The sequence below is a fragment of the Myxine glutinosa genome, chromosome 14 (assembly GCF_964187855.1).
Source record: "Myxine glutinosa chromosome 14, kmMyxGlut1.1, whole genome shotgun sequence".
Classification (NCBI taxonomy): domain Eukaryota; kingdom Metazoa; phylum Chordata; class Myxini; order Myxiniformes; family Myxinidae; genus Myxine; species Myxine glutinosa.
Genome location: NC_136274.1, coordinates 82368680 through 82377179, shown reverse-complemented (window position 1 = coordinate 82377179; position 8500 = coordinate 82368680).

Sequence of the window (8500 nt, the reverse complement as noted above, 5' to 3'; positions counted from 1 at the left end):
GGGGCACTACTAGCTAGCTAGGCAGCGTTTCTTAGTTGTGTGTGATGAGGCAGTAACAGGACGGCATCTTTCCTCACAGCAACTTGCTGTCTAAAGTCAATTTGAATCGAATGTTTTGTTGAAATTTCGATTAAATTATTTTATAAAATATAGCAGGCATTGTCTTTTGATAAAGACAATGAACGGACGCAGATTTTCTGGGGGAACCAATATGGCGACGAATCTACTTCCGGTGACTTCACAGCGAATGGACCGATTAGCGTTGATTTGGCGTCGAGCCTCCAATCCAGTTAGTATAGAGATCAGTGGTGAGGGCCCTGGCAAAGTGTGGGGCTGCTCTTTAAGGGTGTCTGGGCTCCCGATTGGTGGAGCCCATCACTCCGGCCCCTTAAGCTCCCCTAAAGTTCCTCAGGCCCTGATTGGTGGAGTGTCGCTTCATCTCGTGGAGTCCAGCACGACAGTTAAATTTGAGCATGCACTTGGCTGGTGTGCTTTTGAGTCTGCATGCACTGCCTGGCAAACTATCGCTTTTGAGTAGAGCACCTGTCTTTCCCCTTCGCCAATGCATAACAACATAATAACCCTAAATAAGGGGAAGGGGCTAAGATAATGGTCTGCTATGAAATAACTATGCTAAGGGACCTGTATGGTGGTTGCCATTACTTTTTAGTGGTTTCCCAAAACCGCAACAATAGATATATATTGTTGCGAATATGGAATTTGGCCTCCATATCCGCTTGTAAATATTCCCCTATTTTCTCCAATACTCCCCAACTTTCCCCGATCCCCCATTCCCTAGTCCCATTGCATGTAAATAACAATCAGTAGAGCCGACCTTCCCCTTATTCCCCCATTAAATGTCGTGCCCAGGTCCACCGCACCACACGTAGACAACTTTCGGACATCTTCCTAGTTATTCTTATTCTATGTCAGTTAAGGCCTCGTCTCCATTAATTATGACTCTTCGTTGCACCAGAATGTGATTATATGGCATCAGTAGTGAGTTTAGGACCTTTCCCATACCTCCTTCCATCTTCTTCCCCAACAATTACAACAACAACAGAGGAGATGGCGGCGGAGCGGGGGAGGATGCGTCCTCACACCGGCTCGATTAGCGCCATAGACCATGCGCTCCACGGGGTTACCACGAAGGGGCTCCTTGTCAGCTCCTCGTCAAGGGCGGAGCCTGGTAAACCCCCCGCACGCACCCAATGAGAAGCAACGTGCCGATTCCACGAGGCGGAGCTAACGAGCCGAGGGCGTGTCACTCCCCGCCGGATATACGCGGCCCCGCGCCGGATGTGACGTCAGATGCGCACCCAGCTTGGAGAAGGAAAGCCACCTGCGAGCGCTGAGAGAGATGCGCCCCCAGCTTGAGCAGACAAGACGCCATCCGAGCGCTGCGACCTCCCCGCATCTCTGGACCGGACCGAGTCGATTCTGACCTTTGAGCCCAGGTGCACCTGGAGCCATCGCTACCTGCCTTTCCTTGCCATCAATCCCCGTGTGAGTCAGCATTTTGTCCCGTTTATCTGTCGTCTGTTGGGAATAATATAAGATTGTGTCTAAGTGCTTGTCTTTCTATGCTGTCCCTCTTGTAGTTGTAATCTAACCTTCCGCCTTAATATAACCTCCTCCGGAGGTCTTGAGAACTGAACCCCTGGTGTCGTATTGTGTCATTGTAGTCCAGCCGGGTGTCTTCTTTTTCTTATTGAGCCAGCATCGCGCGACTTAGTCAACGTTCGGGCACAATCGGGTAACTTGTGCAGACGTGGTCATACCATAAAACCGCTCGGTAAATAACATCCAAGCCACGTCTGTAACAATATATATATATATATATATATATATATATATGTATACAGTCACGTGAATAGGTAAGTACACCCCATGTAAAGTTTTGACTTTTTCAACATGTTTCAACATACAGCAATTTGATCTTCATTTCAACAATATTGATAGATAAAGGTGATATAATATAACAAATAGCATGAAACATTTACATTTTGTAGTCCATGGTATAATTTAAATAAGCATAAATGCAAATTTCGCATGTGGAAAAACTAAGTACACCCTTGGCTCTAATAGGTGGTATTGGCCCCTTTGGCAGAAACAACCTCAAGTCGGCGTTTCTTATAACTGTCTACCCGTCTATGACATCGACTGGAAGAAATTTTTGCCCACTCTTCCGTGCAGAATTATTTCTGCTGTGCGATGTTTGAGGGGTTTCTTGCATGCACAGCTCGTTTCAAATCCCCCCACAACATCTCGATGGGATTTAGATCCGGGCTTTGACTTGGCCATTCCAGAACCCTCCATTTCTTTCTTTTCAGCCAATCCTTGATGGATTTACTGGTATGTTTAGGGTCATTGTCATGTTGCAAGGTCCACTTTCGGTTGAGCTTCAATTTTCTGACAGATGGCCTCACATTATCCTCAAACACCCTCTGGTACAATGAAGAATTCATAGTGGATTCTATGATGGTGAGCTGCCCAGGCCCTGATGCAGCAAAGCTGCCCCAAACCAAAATATTTCCACCACCATGCTTTACAGTTGGTATCAGGTTCTTGTGGTCAAATGCTGTCTTTGGTTTTCGCCAAACATGTCTTCTGGTACTGTGGCCAAATAGCTCTACCTTTGACTCATCTGTCCAGAGCACATTGTTCCAAAAGTGCTGGTCTTTGCCTAGGTGTTCATCGGCAATCTTTAGTCTTGCCCTGATGTTCTTTCTGGACAGCAAAGGTTTCCTCCTGGCACACCTCTCATGTAGATCAAATTTGTGCAGCCTCTTTCTAATGGTAGACTCGTGCACTTTGACATCAACAGTGGCAAGAGCTACCTGTAGGTCCGATTATGACATTCTGGGGTTCTTAGAGACGTCTTTTAGCATCTTGCGGTCTGCTCTCGGGCTGAACTTGCTGGGGCGGCCTGGCCTGAACAAGTTGGCAGTTGTTTGGAATCTTCTCCACTTGTAGATGATCTTCCGGACAGTCGAATGATTGATTTCAAATTGTTTGGAGATCTTTTTAAATCCCTTCCCAGACTCGTAGGCATCTATAACCTTCTTTCTGAAGGCCTCAGAGAGCTCTTTTGATCTAGGCATGGTGACGCCGCACACTTCAACAACAAAGAGCAAACCAAACGAAATGTCTGAGGTTTAAATTAGACAGGTTCCTCCAAGATCCTCTCTAATGATGTTCTAATCATTTGCACCTGAGCTGGTGCACCTGATTCTAATTTTAGGAATTTGAAGTAATGATAAATGTAGGGGTGGACTTACTTTTTCCACATGCGAAATTTGCATTGATGTTTATTTAAATTATACAATGGACAACAAAATGTAAATGTTTCATGATATTTGTTTTATTATATCACCTTTATCTATCAATATTGTTGAAATGAAGATCAAATAGCTGTATGTTGAAATATGTTGAAAAAGTCAAAACTTTACATGGGGTGTACTTACTTTTTCACATGACTGTAATTATATATATATTGTTGCGGTTTTAGAACCCTCACTTTGTAAATAATTCTTGTAAATATTCCATCATTTAAAAGGTTAAAGGTTGCACCCTTAGTTAGTCCATATGCAACACGTCGGCCACCATAGGAACTTTAGTTATTTCCTTATTATGTGTCAGATAAGGCCGTGTTCCCAATAGTTGAATCTACGTTGCATCAATTAAATAAAAATAGGCCCTTCCGTTCATTTTGCAGCCGCTCTCTCCAAGCTACGCCATAATGCGCCCCTACAGTCAGGGCTTGTCTCTCCCCAAATTGTCACGTGGTTTGGTTAGCAGCGTTCGCTGCATTGAGCCTTCGTCGCCTTAGCGCTCACTCCAAACGCCATTGAACATGCAGTCTCAGGCCAAGGAAAAAGGGGGCGGGACACAAGAATGAGGTGTGGCCACGTCAACTCACCATCAAGGGCGGAGTCGGTGAGCCCTCGCCAACCAACCAGGGCTGAGGTGAGCTCACTGGCGGGCGTGGTTTGATGAAGCGCGCATTGATCTGTGAGCGCATTATATAAGCGCACGCGCCAAGCCCTTTGAAGGACTGTGCCACGGACTGCTTATTATAAGGGACTGCGCGGAGAGAGCTCGATTACCACGGACTTGGGGACTTGAGGAACTGCGTGAGGGAGCTCGTTTGATACGAACTGCCTTTGATACAAACTGCCCTTTGATACGAACTGCCTTTGATAAGAACATTGATCGGGAGAGAGAGAGCGTTGGCACAAAATACGTATTACGTACGCCGCATCCCAGTTCCCCCGACATCTGGAAGGTCCGCTCACGGTCAACGACAACGACGCGCTGCTGGCCCGCTTCCCTCACCACCACGGCACGAGTCGGGACCGGACGAGGAGCCTGGACATCTGCTTGGACCTTCCTCCCCTACCAGCTACCATCCCGTGTGAGTGTGTCTGTTTGTCCTGGGGTCGTTAAGTTAAGACTGTATAGGTAAGCCTGCCCTGTGTCCTGCTTCTTCTTCTTCCTCCTGTATATTTCTTTCCTTTCCTCTTCTTTTTGCTTGTAAATAAATTCACCTTGTTATTTCTTGGTTTTTCCCTCATCCGATTGCCTCTGTCCTTTCTTTCTATTGAGTACCTGTGGCACGATTTCGGAACCGCTAGGATCGGGTTTAGTCTCTTGGTTAATGGCTCGGGCCGCGGATTGCTAACCGCTCGGCAATTTCCATCTTATCCGTGGTTCGAGCGGGAGTTATTTCCCTGCTCGCGGTCGGTGTTGGTAATTAGGTATTTGGGACCCAAATTGACCAATCACCCTCCCCAAGACCGACCGGGAGGAGCGTTGTAGCTTCCAGGACTCGGGATGGCCAGCTTAAAAGGACAAGGAGATTAACCCCCCCTTGATAAGGGGAGAGCCGACCCCCGAATCCGCAACAATATATTATATATATATACACATACATATATATATATATATATATATATATATATATATATATATATATATATATATATATATATTATATATATATATATATATATAATATATATATATATACAGTATATACATGAGGATACCTTGATGAAAGCGGATGAAAGCTTTGTATGTGCTGAGGAGCTCAGAAGTGTCCAGAAAGGACTTCGCACGAAGGAGGATGCCCAGTCGGCGACTGGCTTTGGAGGCCAGCTTGGAAATGTGATTTTCCCAGGAAAGATCATGGCAGATAGTGAGACCCAAAAGCTTGAGTGACAGAACTTCTTCAAGAGGATTGTTCATAAAGTATATGGGAGAATTTTCCAGTCAGTCTTTCAGAGAGACATAGTGAGAGTGTGAGATTTGTCAGGATTGAAAGACATGTTCCACTTGTTTGACCAGTTTGTGATATTGTCCAGGTCTGCAGAGAGTGAGGAGGCTGCTGCCTGCTGATCTGAGGGTTGAGATATGGAGCGGCAGAGAGTGGAGTCATCAGCAAAGAGATAGAGAGGATTTTCTAGAGAGTCGGAGAGATCATCAATGAAGACCAGAAAAAGCACAGGGCCAGAACACTGCCTTGGGGAACTCCAGCTGAACAGGAAGGGGAGATGAGAGAATTCCATTCAGAGCCATTCGTTGACTGTGACCGGTGAGGAAGTCCGCAAGCCATGCTTGTAGGCTTGTTCTTGTCTGGATACCATTCCATACGAGAGTTTGGTGAGCAGGGCGGGATGCCAGACCGTATCGAAAGTTTCATTTAAACCAGCAATCCAGGGTGTCCACAAATTACAGTTCCAAATACAAACCGAAATTTAATAAAAGAACAAAATGGGATACAACGATGCGGTTTGCTGCATGTGAAACAGCATTTCTTGGGCCTAAAAAAAAATAGAAAGAACAGAGTTTTATTGATTTTTTTGTGTCATGTGATGTCACATTTACTGCAAATGTCGGCCCCACAAGGAAAAGATCAGTGTTTGCCTGGTTAATAGACATCAAATGAGCAGTACAGGTTCAACAAACCTTCAGGACGACCTCTGGAAGGCATCCACCTTGGAGAAAAACGATCCGTTGGTGGCACAAAGAGTTTATGGTGGATAATTAACACATTATTCACCGAGTTCTCTTCGTGTGGAAAAGTGGAATTAATCATGTTTTTAATACTGCATCGGCCAATATGGAGAACGTATGTGAGAACCTTTATTAGAGACTTTCTTTTCGAGACGAGAGCGTTACATGCAGGTGGAAAGGGATGTAATTGTGGCACTGTGTGGCAGGGAAGGTTGCGATACCCAAGAATCTTCTTTATTCTTTCTGAAGCCTTAATCTGAACGGTTCGGGGTCGGTTCCTCGGATCCACCTTCTCCATTCCTCTCTGTCTTCTGTATCTTCTCTCAATCCCTTGTTCTTCAAATCTCTTCTGACTATAATCACCGTGTAATCTGTCTTCCTCCTAATGTTTCCCTCCAATTGGAAGAATCCTGAATCATCAGGTTCAAATAAGGATTTATACCGACAGCGCTCGTTGTGGAAGTTTGATGGATGTTGCTTCCACTTCCATACGAACCCAAGGCAGTTGTACCCAACCAGGTGTTGTTCACATTATCGATCCCATCCCTTTTACAGAGACTGCACATCCGTCAGTGACACCCACACCCACCCAGACTTGTCAGGATTTTGCCGAATCCCATGTGAAACATTCTCTAATTTCATTTGCTGTTTCCAAGCGAATTGTTTGTAAAAATACAGATCACGATATTTCCATTTGGTGACAAAACACAGCATTGTACGCCACCTGGTGGCTGCGGTGAGAAACCCACACACATGTCCCACACTTTGGATGATCGTCCTTTTACTTTTTCTGACAAAAGGTCTCAAGATGTAAGAGGTGATGACCAAAATCTGTTTCCCGTGCAAGAGGCTCATCGGTGTAAATTTACCTCCGTCACCGAAGGTAGATGCAGGTTATGTTTTCACCCCTGTCTGTTGTCCGTTTGTGAACAAAATATCTCAAAGTTGTGGACGGATTCGGACGAAATTTGGCAGAGATTTAGCGTATGTGACAAGGACAAAATGATTCGATTTGGCGAAGATCCGGATTCGGATCCGGCTACTAGAATTTTAAAGTGATTATTCACCATTGCGTGATCGGGCCAAAAACGATACATAGCAGGATATCTCAAAAAGTTGCGGACGGATTTGGACGAAACTTGGTGGACCAGTTGGGTGTCTGACAAGGACAAATAGATTCAATTTGGTGAAGATCTGAATATGGATTCGGATAGGAGAATTATTTAATTTTAAAAGTTATTCTTCACCATTGAGAGATCGGGCGAAAAGCGATATATAACACGATATTCATAAAAGTTGTCGACAGATTTGGACGAAACTTGGGGGATGAGTTGCTTAGGTGCCAAGAACAAGCGGATTAGATTTTGGTTCAGGTCCGAATCCAGATCCGGCCTATCAGTGGGATTCAAAACGTAGATACATTTGCCCGGTATTGTTTGCCCTCTTCCTGTATACTAATGGTGAAATGAAGTTTAAACCACTGAGACTCCATGCTGCCATTGTCCATTTGTATGGTATATCACCTTGTAACATGTATCACTTCAGGTATCTCTCGAAAATAACAGGTCAATGTGTGCTGTATCCCGGATAAATGACTTGCATGTAGGTGTTAAGTAGATCAGTTGGATTACATTATAATTAATGGGGATCATATACATTTAAACAAGTGAAAACTGGTGATGAATTTCATGGAGTGTGGGGTAACGTACGGGCTTGATGGTCCAACTACCCACCGACCTCTCCACCCCAAGCTTGTCTCAGACTTCCTTGGGCTATTCTTATAATTGTAGTCATATTACAGATGACAACACAAGGAAATATAAGAATGTCGCACTCGATGGAGCGCATAGCGCCAGGCTGAACAGTTTATCTTTTGTATACGACTGTTAGTTCAGATCTGGATCTGGACCTGAAACAAAGTCGAATCGGCTTGTCAGATCACAATTCCACGGAGTGCAGTGTTGAATCGGAGTCGGCACAGTTCATTCAGTGCTGTATGCGCTGTATGTCTCAGTTAACACATCACAAAGTTTATTTTACCTGGGCTGGGTCATGTCACAGGTAGACAAGAGCTTCGATTCTTGCTGGGGTCGAGTGCATCCATTGGTCGGACAGCTGCTGGACCCCACCCACATTTGTCGCTTGACTCCGCCCACCATGCCACCCAAACAAAATATTATATGGCCGCCATCTTGGTGTTCTGGTGGGTTTCTGATTATATACACTGCCCCGGGTACCGGGTTTGTTTGCGTCAGATTTCCGTTGGCTTTGTTTGAGTCGTGTCACGATGAGGGATCCCAAAACATCTAATCACAACCCCCTTACCCCGACTTTTTAATGCCGCGAACAAACTTTAGTCACAACACAATAAATATAATTTGTGCCAAATTTGGTCGCAATCCCATCAGCGGTTTCGGAGAAGTTGTTTCAAGTGTTTACGGACGGACGACGACGCACCATCGCATACGCTCCCCTGAGCTTC